Source organism: Canis lupus, chromosome 31 (genome assembly GCF_003254725.2).
Source record: "Canis lupus dingo isolate Sandy chromosome 31, ASM325472v2, whole genome shotgun sequence".
In the NCBI taxonomy this organism is placed as follows: Eukaryota; Metazoa; Chordata; class Mammalia; order Carnivora; family Canidae; genus Canis; species Canis lupus.
The window spans coordinates 21,432,169-21,447,187 of NC_064273.1; the positions used below are offsets into that span (position 1 = coordinate 21,432,169).

A 15,019-nucleotide genomic window follows, 5' to 3' on the forward strand; every position below is an offset into this window, starting at 1 on the left:
GCAGCTGTGTTTCTGGATACCACTTGATAAACTAATGAATATGTGGACACAGAGAAAGGAAAAAGTGTTTTAACTCATATAGTCTGGAAAAATAGGATGGAAATATCTCATTATAGAGACCTTGAGAACAAGAAGAATTTCCACAGTGGAGGCTAAGATTATTCCAGGCTTTCCAATTGAAGAAGCAAGACATTGGCTCCTCTGCCTTGGGAATCTTAAAATCTTCTTTACACAATTACATTTAGAACATGCTCTGAACACTTTACTAAGGCAATTTCCATATTTAGGATTGCTAACTAGCTGAGAAGTAGACATCAGGCACTACAGGCAATATTTGATAGTTAAGAATAAAGAGGTGCTCCTTGAAATCCAGGGTCTCCCCTACTCCCAATCAAGTTCTTCTAAAGTATTCCCCTCTGCTCCTCAAGGTCACCAAATGGACTTAAGAAACATAATGTCCAAGTCCATCAAGCTACTGTAACAAAATTAACTATAAATTTAAAATCCTCTTAACATTTTCAATCCTTAGAATTAAAGATGGTTATTACAAAATTTACTTACAATTAAATCATATATATCAAAATATTACTAAGGACACTTGTGTGGCTCAATCGGTTAAGCACCTGCCTTTGGCTCAGGTCATGGTCTCAGGGTTCTGGGATGGAGCCCCAAGTCAGGCTCTCTGCTCAGCAGGGAATCGGTTTGAGACTTCCTCTCCTGCCCCCACCCCTCATGCACATGAATGCTCTGTGTGTGTGTCTCTCTCTTTCAGATAAATAGGTAAAATCTTTAAAAATATATATATATTGCTAGATGTATTTCACATAAAAAGCCCTTTCCTCCGCAACACAAACTCCCTATATTTTCCCACTGCCTCATTATTTTCCAGACCGTTCTTCTGTCTGTGTTTCAATGACCTCCTTCCCTACAGCCACATGAAAGATGGATCTGAAGCCATTTCAGTGTTTACATATTGGGTCGCCAAGCATCCTCATGGCATCTTTGCCGGTAGCCTTGCCTAGAACACTGGCCTTAACGTCTTCTTCTTATAAGCAACCCTTTTCTTTCACAGCATGGAAATGAAGAATATGAATAACCCCATCGAATTTCTTACGTGGACCCAAGTTGGAAAGCATAGGCTCAGTGGGCTCAGTTTCAGTTTCTTCCCTGTCTGCAGAATAATCCAGTGAGAGGTCACCTGTGCTGTGACTTTGTCAGCTCTTTAGTAAATTACATGCAAGGATAAAGAGGATAAAGGATAAAGAGGACAATCCTTGCCTGCTGATAAGACACATTCTTCTTCATTCTCCTTTTCCTATGACATATTGAATAACACCGTAGAGCATAAGTCATTATATCCTTTATATAACAAACGTATAATTACAGCACGTACAGCCAAAAAAAAAAAAAAAATGCATCTCAAAGGATATTGTGTTTTCTAACAGGAAGTAGAGCGATATTTCAGAACAGTGAACACAGGTTTTCACCTCTGAAATCTTTTAGCAGCATGATGTTTGTGAACATCTGAACTAGATTATGTGTGTTTCAGCCTTCTCCCTCTCCTTAAGACACAAATAACAATGCTGTTTGGAAAAATTGGAAAGAGGAAGGAATTTTCTAATTTATTTTCCTAATTTGGGATGCATAAATGTCATAGGATGCACTTGCCTGTGACATCGACTCTTCACTGCAACCTTATAGTCTGGGCATTATTACATCATTTTATAACAGAAGCAGAGCAGTGCTAAGAAATTTGCTCAAGGTCAATCTCCAAAGAGATAGAACCTGGATTCATACAGGATCTGTAACTGTTTGAATCCAGTAGCCTTTGACTCTTCAGAATCCAGTACATTTCTTGTTGGAATTCAGTATTTAAAAAAAAAAAATACCATTAGAGGTTTTAGCTTTACAAAGTAAAAATTTAGGTTTTTCTTGAGAATAAATTTGGCATATATAATACATATTAATAATGTCTATAAAATCTGTGCCTCAAAACTTACCTACTAAGCAGTAAAAAAAGTTTCTTATGGTTATTTGACCTCCCATTATCCAGTTTTATTCAGTTAATATGTTTTGCTTCAACATAAAACAAAAAGCTATATTAAATGGCATTCATTCTGAACAGTTCACTAATTTAATTTAATACTCTAGTACTTTTCTCGATACATTTTTTTAAATATGGAGATCTATGTAGGATATTAGCATCAATCCTTTAAAGGAACTTAATTTCCGTATATTTCAAGCCAACAGACTACAAAAGAAAAAAAAGAGGGGTTAGAGCTGGAGAAAAAAGAAGTGAAGTAAGCAAGCAGCCAAGGGGCTTACGGATGGAGCTCTTCTGCCACCTTGTGGTTGTTCTGTGTTATAGCAAGAGCCACTTTATTCCTTTTTTTTTTTTTTTTTTTTAAGAACTGTTTTTTGATATATTTTTAGTTCCAAAGGATAGATTACTCATTCAGTGGTTTCCAAATCATCTGGGTGCCCAACACAGTCACCCAGAAAACATATTCAGGGGACCCATCCCTTGATATTTTGATCTTGCATTTTGGGGAAGGGCCTGGTATAGTTTCCCAGTCATCCCAGTTGATAATGACGCCGTTGATTCCACATTGCATGTATCAAAGCTGGCAAGCTTTTTATAAGCAATTAGTATTCTCTTCATTCCGGGGTCCCCGCTAAACTCCATTTAGCGCCTCTCTTTAGGGGAGTGTGACCATGTGACTGAGCTCTGGCCACCTTCATCTTTATTGAACGTGGTTGTCTTAGTTCCATTTTCTTCTCCCTGGATATGTTGGCTAATTTTGGTTTTGTTGGCAACCTCTCTCTTGAAACTTTTTCTTCCGCTGGGTTTCTTTATATTTTCTCTCCTTGTTCTCCTTCTACTGGGCAAACAAATGAACATCATGAGAGTAAAAGCCAAGGTCTCACCCACCCGTGAGGAACTGGCCCTCCTGCTTCTCCAACACGTCAGACAGGCCTCTCCTCCCAGATTAGGACAACCTCAGGCTTCCGGTTCAACATTTTCCCCAAATACCTCCGTGGGACCTGCCCCAGTCTCCTTCAAGTCTTTGTTCAAACATTATTTCTCCCTGCTACCCCTACTTACAAATGCAACTTCTTCACAACACATTTCTTATTCTTACTATCCTGCTTTATTTTTTCTCTAGTAGTTACAATATTCAACATACTACACAATTTTTTTTAAAGATTTTATTTATTCATGAGAGACACAGAGACATAGGCATAGGGAGAAGCAGGCTCCATCCCAGGACCCCAGGATCAGGACCTGAGCCAAAGGCAGACTCTCAACCACCGAGCCACATACGACCCCCAACATACTACACAATTTTAATACTTGTTACGTTTATTGTCTTCTTTATCTTAGAATACAAAATCCATAAGGACAGGGATTTCTGTTTTCTCCATTGTCCTGTGCTCAGAAACGAAGACAGTGCCTGGCACATACATTGTGACACATATATTGTGGGTGCTCAAAAAAAGACTCATGCGGTGACTGAGTGAAAGGAGGGTTGAATGGATGAATGATGATCCAGGCTGTTAAATAAACACAGGAAATACTATTCAGCCTCGCAAGTATCCAAACATACAAATTAACATGAAGTATTATATTTTTCCATTGGTTTTTCAATTTATATGGCCTTTCAATATAATTCCTGAACACAGAGAGGGTGTAGTAAATTATATTCACATTTTAGTTAAATTGATGTAGCAATTTTTTAAATCAATTTACACGTAGACATAAAGTGTTTATAACCTCTAGCCCGGTAACCCCAGTTTTGGAATGTTTCCACAACAACCACCAAAAAGAAATTTAATACATATACTCTGCATAGCCATCTACTGTGGTACTTTTAATTTTTTTAAAGATCTATTTATTTGAGAGAGACAGAGACAGACAGAGCCAGGTGGAGGGGCAGATGGAGTGGGAGAGAGAGAAATGTAAGCAGACTCCACGCTGAGAACAGAGCCCAACTGGGGGCTGGATTTCATAACCCTGAGATTTTGCAGTATTTTTTTTTAAGATTTTTATGTATTTATTCATGAAAGACACACCGAGAGAGAGGCAGAGACACAGGCAGAAGAAGTAGGCTCCATGCAGGGAGCCCGACATGGGACTCGATCCCGGGACTCCAGGATCATGCCCTAGGCCAAAGGCAGGTGCTAAACCACAGAGCCACCCAGGGATCCCCTCAGTATTATTAATAAGGATGAAACTGAAAGAAACTAAGTGAATGATGTTAAATCTATGCAGTGGACTATTTTGCAACCATTATAATCATAAAGACAGTGCTTCAACATGGAAAATTGTTTGTGGAAAATGGAATCTGTAATTACACAGCTTTTTTATGTATGTGGGAAAATGCTATAAAGAATGTACAAAAATTAGAACTTTTCGCATATATGAGTGATGACATTAAATCTTATTTCTGTCTCCATTCCCCAAATGTTCCAATTTACTGCTGTAGACTTTAGAATTCTTTAACATTGGAAAGGAAAATTGTCTTATTTCTAAATGTTATACCCTCACCTGATGTGAATTTATTCTAAGTTCTAAAAAGTGATCATTACTTGCTTTTATTGTATTCATCAAGAACAATTTACATCTTTGTGGAAATATTTTTAGTCTTTTAAAACAGATTTATTTGCATAAAAATGAGCAATTTGCCCAAAAAATCAGGCTGAATTTAACATTAATTCAAGAATTAAATTGTCCTTCCCCTTTTCTCATGTGTCTGCTCTCTACCTAACTGTCTGCATGGGTTCACGTTCTAATTGCTTGGTTCTTATAGATTTGGTTGGGCCCATTATCTCTCTACATTTTAATAAATAAAACTACCTATAAATGTTCCTCTTTTGCATACATTTCCATTAATTAATAGTACACTCCCCAGGAATTCATGAAGGGGAGAGGTTTTCAGACAAAGGAACTCAAGGCATGCCCTTCCCCCTTGAACTAAGCCTTCAGCCTTCACCAAATCCTGAGATTGCCATCTCCTTGCTTGACCTAACCTTCCCTACCAGCTCCTAACCCAGTCAGTCCTTCCCTTTGGTCATGTGAGAATTTATATATTGTTGAAATTCGGTCTCCCTCCCACGTGCCTTGCTCAGCAGGGATTTAGGCTGTAGCCTCACTGCCCTTCCTGGTCCTGATGAGAGGTAGCTACTCTCAATTTCATAGCCCTCCATTTGCATCACTCTCCAGTACTCTGTCACTCCCCATTCAATACTGACAGCCAGGAATTATTTTCAGGGTAATAACATTAACTCCTTGGTGCGAAACAAAGTCAGATCAACTATTCCTTTATTTGCATCCTTACAAAGCTAAAAATTCATATAACAACAACAACAACAAAAAGGCAAAAATCTCTCCTTGTGGGTCCTCTTAGTCGAAAGGCCCTCTAACTCCAAAATATTGTACTTCTCACACCATTGACAGGCTCGTCACATGACTTACTAAAGCCAAAGAAATGTGAGAAAAAGTGCTATGTTCCATTTCCACGAGGAGCTGTAAGAGTCATCACGTGGTTGTTTCTTTCGTTGCTTTATATTTCCTCTGCCTAAAGACCTCGAAACAGCACCTTGGGGAGGGATTGCTTCTTGGGACAAAAGCCACAAATGAAGTAGACTAAGTGTCCCATAATGAAGTTAAAAAAGAAAGAAACAATCCTTATTGCTAGATACCACCAGGATTTTTGGAGCCATTTGTTACTGTAGCATAACCCTGGCAATGCTTCCTGATACAACTTATGTCCTCCTGACATTTCGGGAGGCAGTGGGATATAGTGAGCTAGATGTGTGACCTTGGGCAAATTACCTAATCTCATAGTGCTTCATCTATGACGTTGAGATAATACATAGTGTGAGGTTATTGTGATAAATAAGTAGGTGAAAACTTATAACAAACACTAGATGGTAAATAATATATGCTTAATAAATGTTAACTACTGCTATTTATTATTATGAGTAATAATCTGCAACAGATACGGCTTTTATCCTAACTCTCTAGCACAGCGTCTGATTCATATGCTCCATTTGACCTATTTTCCAAATGTCTTTAATGGATCCACCACTTCTCTTTTGTTTCATTTCCTCATATGACCACTTCCACTCATTTTCTTTTACCACCACTTTTTCCTTTTTTCCTTTTATAATGCAAGTTGAAATAGGAATGTTCAGCCCATTTTACTTGATAACCCTGAATTTTGTACTTTTATAGACTTCCATCTATTCTTTGCCCTAACGGAGCTCCCAATAAATCATTTCATGTACCAAAATGTCTGCTTAATGGACATCCTAGGATGCAGTAGGTTCAATTTGTAAACACAAGTATCTGAAATGGTCATAAGTTACAGAGCCAGAGTCTCCATAAAATCTCTTTGGAAACCATTCTTTTCTGCTGTCATGTTCTCAAGGATGGGGAATAATGTTCCTTTCTCTTTTTTCCTACGTGGGACAATTATACAAAAAGACAAGCATTGTTTCTTAGAAATCCCATATTTTGTGTGTCCTTAGTTTCTTTACATTTTTCTCACACAAACTATCTTTAATCATCTATGGCATCGATTTTCATTGCAACCCATTTTCCTGGATTCTATAAACAGAAGAAACATGCTTTAAATTACCAAAATCTTACTCACCTCATTTTTCACTGCAAGAAAATAAAATAGAAAGTTCTTTCTAAGTGAAAATGATTCTTTGCTGTTCAGCTTTATAGATGCTTAAGGGTTTCAGGGTTGCTCTTATTACCTAACTTTCTAACTGACCACCTGGACTTCAACTTTTCTCTTAACTCAATGCTTTATTTTGTTGCCAAAATCATCTTCCTAAAATTAATATTCTATTATTTCACTTTCTGGTGTAAAAACATCCATATGCTTTCCAACAACAATAGAATTATTGCAGCTGGAGAATTATTGCCAAATTAGGGCAATCCTATTCTCTAGACCCTCTCCCTAGAGCTCCCTCTTCCTCTCCTTCCTGTGACAGCACCTTCTTCACCCTTTCTGTTCATTCTCCAGCTCCTTCCCAGCCCCCTTCTCTTTTTAGGCCTATGAATGTGGACATTTTCCACAATTATGTCCTCATTCTTTCACACTTCCCTTTCTATACCCTCCCCACAGAGACCTCCATCCTTCCCACATTGTCACCAGTAACTACCCACAAGCATTATTTAGAAAAGCACTGTCCAATAGAAATATAATGCAAGCCACAAATATCAGCCACATATGTACTGTGAAATTTTCTAGTAGACACATTTTAAAAGAAGTGAGTATATATTTCATAATATATATTAGAGAGATAAGATGAAAATTGAAAGGGAGGCAAACCATAAGAGACTCTGAACTCTAGGAAACAAACTGAGGGTTGCTGGAGAGGAGGTAAATGAGAGGAGGGGATAATTGGGTGATGGGCATTAAGGAGGGCACTTGATGTAATGACCACTAGGTGTTATATACAACTGATGAATCACTAAATTCTACCTCTGAAACTAATAAATAATAACATATATATTACTGAACCCAAGATATCCAAAATATTATGATTTCAACATATAATCAGTATTTTATTTTTTGTAGTGTTCAATGATTTATCAGTTGCATATAACACCCAGTGCTCATCACATCAGGTGTAATCAATATTTTAAAAGTGAGATATTCATCTTCTTTTGTCTTATTTTGTGGACTGTCTTCAAAATGAATGTTTACTTTCCACTTACAGAACATCTCAATGAAGCTTAGCAAATGCTTCTTTCAAGTCCTTACTGGTCACATTTGGTAAATGGCTGCCATATTAGACAGTGCCAATCTAATGCACTAAACACTTTACCAAAGTGTGTCTTTAATAATCTGTTCAATATCCCCTTATGAATGTCCTACCAGCATTTAAGATTGATCAGGTCTGAGACACCTGGGTGGCTCTGCGGTTGAGCATCTGCCTTTGGCCCAGGGCATGATCCTGGAGACCCGGGATCGAGTCCCACGTCCGGCTCCCTGCATGGAGCCTGCTTCCCCCTCTGCCTGTGTCTCTGCCTGCCTCTCTCTCTCTGTGTCTCTCATGAATAAATAAATAAAATCTTTAAAAAAACAATAAAAAAAAAGATTGATCAAGTCTAAGACAAAATGCATTGCCCCCTTATACTCCCTAGTGTCTCGCATAAGCAAACAGCAGCTCATCCTCCTGACTTCCTTATAACTATCAATGGCCCCAACAGTATAGCAGTATTTAAGTTCTATAACTACTCAAATATTAAGGAAGCAGAGAGAATCCTTTAAGTCATCCAGTCCTACCTTCAGGACTTTCCTCTACAAAAGGGGTTCTTATCCTTTGGCTAAGATCTCTGAACCTTTAGCTAACATCTCTTAGCCTCCTGATATTATAGACAAAAGGTTCATACATGGATCTTTTCTCTGGGGACAATATGCTGAGCGTTAGAACTCAAAAGAGTTTGATCACCATGACTTAGGCTCAGCTGTGCCTCTTCTCTCTTCTGTAATGGCTGCACCCAATGTATTACCAAATTCTGTCCATTCAACCTTCCAGATCTCTCTAATGCAAACCTATTTCTGCCTTCCCACTGCCATTGACTTACTTATAGCATATCCATATCTCCTGGATTCCTTTAGCTATGAGAGTGAGAGACTCTGTCAGGGAGCAATGGGGCCACTGTCACTGGTAAAAAGGCAGCTGTGGCTTGATCACGCATGAACACCCATGACAGGATCAGGTAGGTCAAAATGATTAAAAAACGGAATCAAAACCAAGTCAGTCGGAAGAGGAGTTGTGACCGGTGTTGTGGCCAGACTATACCGGATGGCATCACATCCTGGTCTGAGATACCACTGGGGTGTCTGCTAGTGGGTCTCAGTGCTCTGAGAAGAGGCTGGCTGTGGCTTTTTTGTGGGGACCCTCAACACTTCCCTGCCCAGGTACCTACACTGCCAGTTCTGTCTCCCTTGGCTGTACTTTGTCCTATGCTAACAGATTTGTTCTCATTTGTACAAGATGGTTCCTGGTATCTTCTAGTTGGACTGAAGATGCAGTTTAAGGGCATGTCCTCCAGGTCTGAGTAAATGTCATTTGCTTCCAGAGTTTAATGATTTCTCTCAGGCCCAGCCTTTTCTAGGGCTGGTAACAGTTTTCTGGAAGTTGGACTTTGGGCTAACACCTTGACTGCCCCTTCCCTAAGTTTCTGTCTCCGTTGTGTCCTGTAGACTTCTGTCCGATTAAATGTCCTCTTTCATAGATACAGAGTCACTCCCTTTCTTATTCTTAGATACAGAGTCACTCCCCTTCTTATTCTTATGGGTGCCCCTCCGCCAAGAAATAAAATCAAAACTCTCTAACTTTGAATTAAGCTTCTCCAGGATCTTCCCTCAAAACTACCTTTGGGTCCTATCTTTCATATTTCTCTACCCATAACTAACATTCCAGAACTCCCAATGGGAGTTATCAGGGCATTTGGATGGCTCAGTTGGTAGAGCATGCAACTCTTGATCTTGGAATCATGAGTTCAGACCCCACATTGAGGGAAGAGTTTACTTTAAAAAAAAGAAAAAAAAAAAGAAGTCAAAAGGAGGATATTAGAGCTCTTGATCCTTTTGCTTCATATTTTCAAAAGGACAATTTCAATCAATGGCAGTACGTAAGAATTGCCGCACCCTAAAACAGTCTTTTACACAGTTGTGTCAATGCATATTAACAAAGGTGATAGAATGGCCATGAATAATATAAAGTCCTTGAATTGTCAGACCTCTCAGACCAGAGGAGTTCTAACTTACATTCATAAGCCCATTCATGACCCTGTTCCATGCAAATCTAAACAAGCAGGTGACAACTCACCATTCCTTATGTCAGACATTGAAACTGAAAAATGGCCCCAGATTGCTACAAAAGAGACCAAATTGTTCTCTGGACACTATTTTGGCCCTGATGCAAATTCCTATATTGGCAAACTGCCATCTTTTCTTTTCTACAAAGATTTAAGCTGCCTGAAAAACATTGGTGTTTCACAGGCAAAGAATTGTGGGACCCTCTACTATGTGTCCCTTAAGCAAGAGCTATTGATTCTGAGATCAAGCCCTCCAGCTGCTCATTGTAAAACTCTCTCTGTTTTACACCAACGCTGTAACTGAAACCATTCGATGTATTTCTCCCTCACGTTGCTCACTAGTCGAAGTCCAAATTGCTTCATTTCATTAATGTCTTTATCTCTACTCACTGGTGTAAACAGAATCAAATTGGAGAGAATATAGAGGGTATATAGTTGATCATGTTATTCATCAAAGTGCCCACCTGGAAAAAAAGAAGCTCAGTTCTGGGAGAAATAATACTCAGTCATCACATCTCCTCAGAGAGAATATCTAAAACTGCCAGAACTTATATCTTGGCAATACACCATTTCCTCACACCTCTAGTTCAATGATAAGGACTCAGAAAGCTCATAAGCATGAATGAGAGGTTGCTGATTTTTACATATACTCTCTTGTGAATAAGTTTTTAAACAGTATTCAATAATTACACAAGGATATATTTAATGGAAAACAAACTTATATAAAAACATGAACATACTCATTTAAGTCTGGTTAAAACAATGGACATACTCTTTTAAATCCGGGAAATGGTGCATCAAATGGTAATTCAATATGTAATACCTCAACAATTTAATGAAAACTCTTTCATTGCATATATTGATATTATACTTTGAAAGTTCTCTTTAAAATTCTGTAGAACAAAATAGAGAATGGGAGAAGAAAGAGAGAGGGAAGGAGAGAGGGAAGGAGAAAGAGAAGAAGGGCAGAAGGGAAGTAGGGAGTGAGAGGGAAGGAAGGAGAGGAAAATAAAAATTCACATCTCTAGAGGGGAGTGGTGGGGGATGAGTGAAATGGGGGATAGGAATTAAAGAGTACACTGTCATAATGAGCGCTAGGTAATTATAATAAAAGACGACAAAGATGAAGATGAAGGAGGAGAAGAAGGAGGGAGAGAGGAAGAGGAAGAAAGAAAGAAAGAAAGAAAGAAAGAAAGAAAGAAAGAAAGAAAGAAAGAAGAAGAAGGAGAAGGAGAAGAAGAAGAAGAAGAAGAAGAAGAAGAAGAAGAAGAAGAAGAAGAAGAAGAAGAAGAAGAAGAAGAAGAAGAAGAAGAAGAAGAAGAAGAAGAAGAAGAAGAAGAAAGAAGAAGAAAGAAGGAGGAGGAGGAGGAAGAGGAGGAAGAGGAGGGGATGATGATGGAGAGGAAGAAGGAGAAGGAAAAGAAGAGGAAGAAGAAAGGAGAGGACAAAATGAGAAGAGGCACAAGAAGCTTGTGGGGTGCAACCAAGTTTCTAATTCTTTTTTTTTTTTCCAAAGATTTGATTTATTTATGCATGAGAGACACAGAGAGAGAGAAAGAGAGAGGCAGAGACACAGGCAGAGGGAGAAGCAGGCCCCATACAAGGAACCCGATGTGGGACTCAATCCCGGGAATCCAGGATCACACTCTGAGCTAAAGGCAGATGCCCAACCACTGAGCCACCCAGGCATCCTCCAAGTTTCTAATTCTGGATCAAGCCATTGAGTGTATTCCCTTTGTGAAAATTCATCTAACTCTATCCTTAGGATTTGTGCACATTTTTACCTCTGTGATACTTCAACAAAAAGACGTCTCAAAAATATATTCAGGGATCCCTGGGTGGCGCAGCGGTTTGGCGCCTGCCTTTGGCCCAGGGCGCGATCCTGGAGTCCTGGGATCGAATCCCACGTCGGGCTCCTGGTGCATGGAGCCTGCTTCTCCCTCTGCCTGTGTCTCTGCCTCTCTCTCTCTCTCTGTGACTATCATAAATAAATAAATAAATAAATAAATAAATAAATAAATAAATAAATAAATAAAAATATATTCAACTGAGAAAAGTAGAAATACAATATAAAATCACCCCCTTGGGGATTTTTCTATATTAAAAAATAAGCCACATCTCTAATCACACATTAATACTAAGCAGAATGCTTTATTAATCCCATAAAAAATTAAATCAATTAATCATAATTTGTAATTTTTCCTGTGTCATCAAAACAGCAAATGATTTTGTCTGCATTGATCATGGCTAGAGAAAAACTACTAGAATTTTCCTTTATGTAAATTTTTGTTAATAAATCTAGGGCAAATGCAGGGTTATTTGGAACATTAAATCAAAGCTTTCTAACTCAAAAATCCTAAGTTTGAAATTCAGCACATTTGCAATTCTCCCAAAACGCTAGTAGAAGTTGGGATCTTTGTTTGCCTAACCTTTCCAGGTGTGCTCTATGATACAATTATGAGTTTCTCCGGATTCTGAATTTAAAACTTATACTCCAGAGAAGGGTTAGGAGTTTTTCATCTGTATGCTGCTATAACATAAATAGAATTTATTCATTTAATCTTATTTCTTGCAATAACAAGAAATGCATCTAAAATGTGCCTTGCCTTCAGTAAGGTACTCAATATTCTTTATTAGGTGAAAAAATAATCATCATTTTGAAATATTTGTGTTTTGAAATATTCAATGTGAACTACAAATAAATAAAAATGTCTGTAAAGACACAGATAAAACAAAGCTGGTAAGAAGTACATAAAAAGACTAAAAGAATACAAGTTACCATTTCTTCTGGTAAATCTTGGTACATTTTCAGTAACCATCTGTATTTGCAGGACTTTGGAGGAAAAGATTAAAAAGAGACAAAAGTTTCCTAGTATCTTTCGAGTGTCATAGATAGGGATGTTGAGAAGCAGACCTGGAGATGTGGTGGGTACAAGATGTTTATCAGGGACAAAAGTCTATGAAAGGAAGGGGGAAGAAGCAGGATTGTGCATAGGAAGTCACTCTGGGATGCAGGCTCCTCCATGATGGTCCATATGCTTTGTTTCCTCACCAAGGAATATACTGGAAATACTCTCAAGACATTGTTTTTAAAAAGTTTTGATAGATCCCTAAAATGTCCTCTCTTATTCAGCCTTTGAAAGTAATGTTTACGAAGTTTTTGGTTACAAAGGAAACCTTTCACGCTGACAGTGAACTGTGATTGGTAGAGAAATATGCTAAAATGTTAATGTTGGTGATGGATATTTTTTCTTCTATATACATTTTTTTCATTTACCAAATTATCTAAAGTGGACATGCATATAACTCTTAAAAGATTTATAAACATGTGATGAAACCTCACACTGAAAGGTATAAGACAGCTGTACATGGGGCAAAGAGTACTAGCTGAGGGATTTGGATTAAAAAATAAACAGTAACAATTAGTGATGGTTTACTTTGGTTGAGTGGAGCCATAAATAATTTTGTTTTCTTTTGACTTTGCCAGCATTCCTATAAGGAGAAGTTTTTACCTTTATCATGGCAGAGGGTTGGGGGAAGCAAGTCCTGCATTTACTTTTTAAAATAATATTTAAAATCTAAAATAAAGAACCCAGATGGAGAGGTTAACCTTGGGTAGCTAGGACACAGTTGAGAGAAGAAATAAGGAGCCAACCCCAGTTTGGACCTCCCATGATTTAAGCTGCAGTTGGAGGAAGTGCAAGTCTCCAAGAGGGAGAATAAACAATATTTTGGGTGAGGGAACAGGCTCCAGTACATTGACTGGTTAAATAGCCTTTAAGGGATTCTCAGGGCTTCTGAAAATGAAAATGCTGGTCTCTACCAGACACTTTTGAAAGAGACAAACATCGACCTATCTTTCCTCCGTAAGGGGGGCTTTCCAAACATATCGTAGGAAAGTTACAACAAATGGCATCAGATGGAGAGTCCTGTTAACACTCCCCTCCCCTCCCCTCCCCCATGAGTCATTCAGGCATTCATCACACCCACAGACCCTCTACTCACACTTGTTTGTGAATGTGTGACTGAAGACTTCCTGGAGCCTCTCCTCATCCACAGAGCCGAAGCCTCTCAGAAACCACACTCAGCTCCAAGCAGAGTCTGTGCCACAGCCTTTGGCCTCAAGGACTCAGGGACTGTTCTTGGTGATCACAGAATTAGTCAACAGGAACCTGACCTTGTTGGGGGAGTTTTCCAGGCTTTACCTCATCTCTCAATTCCAGAAAGCTAATATGAGCGATACACAAAAACTACACAAGTACTGCTGCAAAACCAAAAAGAAAATCATAAATGTTATAGAAAGCCAAAGGTCATTTCAAATGCCAAAAATATTCAACCTTTTCAGTCAATGCAGTTATTCGGTTATATTCTTTCATTCAAGGCAAGCAGTTCACCTAAAGAAATAATCTGGACATGAATACATTCTACATTACAATACACAAGAGATAGATTAAATGGATTCTTTTTAAAACTTTAGAAATCTGCAATTAATTACTTCTATAATATATACCAGTTTCAGAAAATTAGGATGTCTAAAAATCTCCACTGGAAGAACTTCCAATCTATGTTATTACTTATATTTGAAATTTCAGACTGTTTACGCAATGTAATCTTTTAATAGTCTTACTTAGAATAAGTGTTCCATTAAAAAAAATTATCCCTTCAGTTTCTGAATTTAAGTTTAATCATCTTATAATTATATTAAAATGCTCTAAAAGCGTTTTAATCTAATATCTGATTTCATGGAATCAATTTTTTACTCTACACAAACTAGTCTTAACTAATAGCCTTCAAAATAAAATTCAACTAGCTATAAGCCATTAGATGCCTGTCTTGTGGGAAGATGGAATTTATTTATGAAGGAAATCTAGTGGTCAAGCCCTAGAGATATAAAATAAAGATATAAGATTTCTAATAATTGAAATGAAAAATTCATTAATTAAGGTGTTAACTGGACTAAAGCATAGGGAAAGGAAGCATTCTCTAATGAAATTTAGAAAGATTTGTTCCAGAATAGAATTTGTGACCTCTGGTGGGATTTTTGAATGGTAGATACTTGACCAGGGAAAAGAAGTCAGTGGAGAAATGATAATGAAAACACTCCCACCTAGAGAATGCAGGGTGTGGGTGGTGAGTGGCACCACATGAAAACTGAGGGTTTATCCCAGG

General features: G+C 38.1%; 1 long non-coding RNA gene across 1 annotated transcript in view; it reads right to left on the reverse strand.

The window, feature by feature from the left end:
- The window catches only part of LOC118353035 (uncharacterized), a 43,110-nt gene extending 29,039 nt beyond the window's left edge, over positions 1–14,071 (reverse strand). The window contains exons 1-2 of the long non-coding RNA XR_004811163.2: positions 13,856–14,071; positions 11,635–11,828 (exon numbers count right to left, since the gene is read on the reverse strand). This is a non-coding gene — a long non-coding RNA (uncharacterized LOC118353035). The remainder of the gene's footprint in view (positions 1–11,634; positions 11,829–13,855) is intronic.
- Positions 14,072–15,019: the final 948 nt, after the last annotated feature.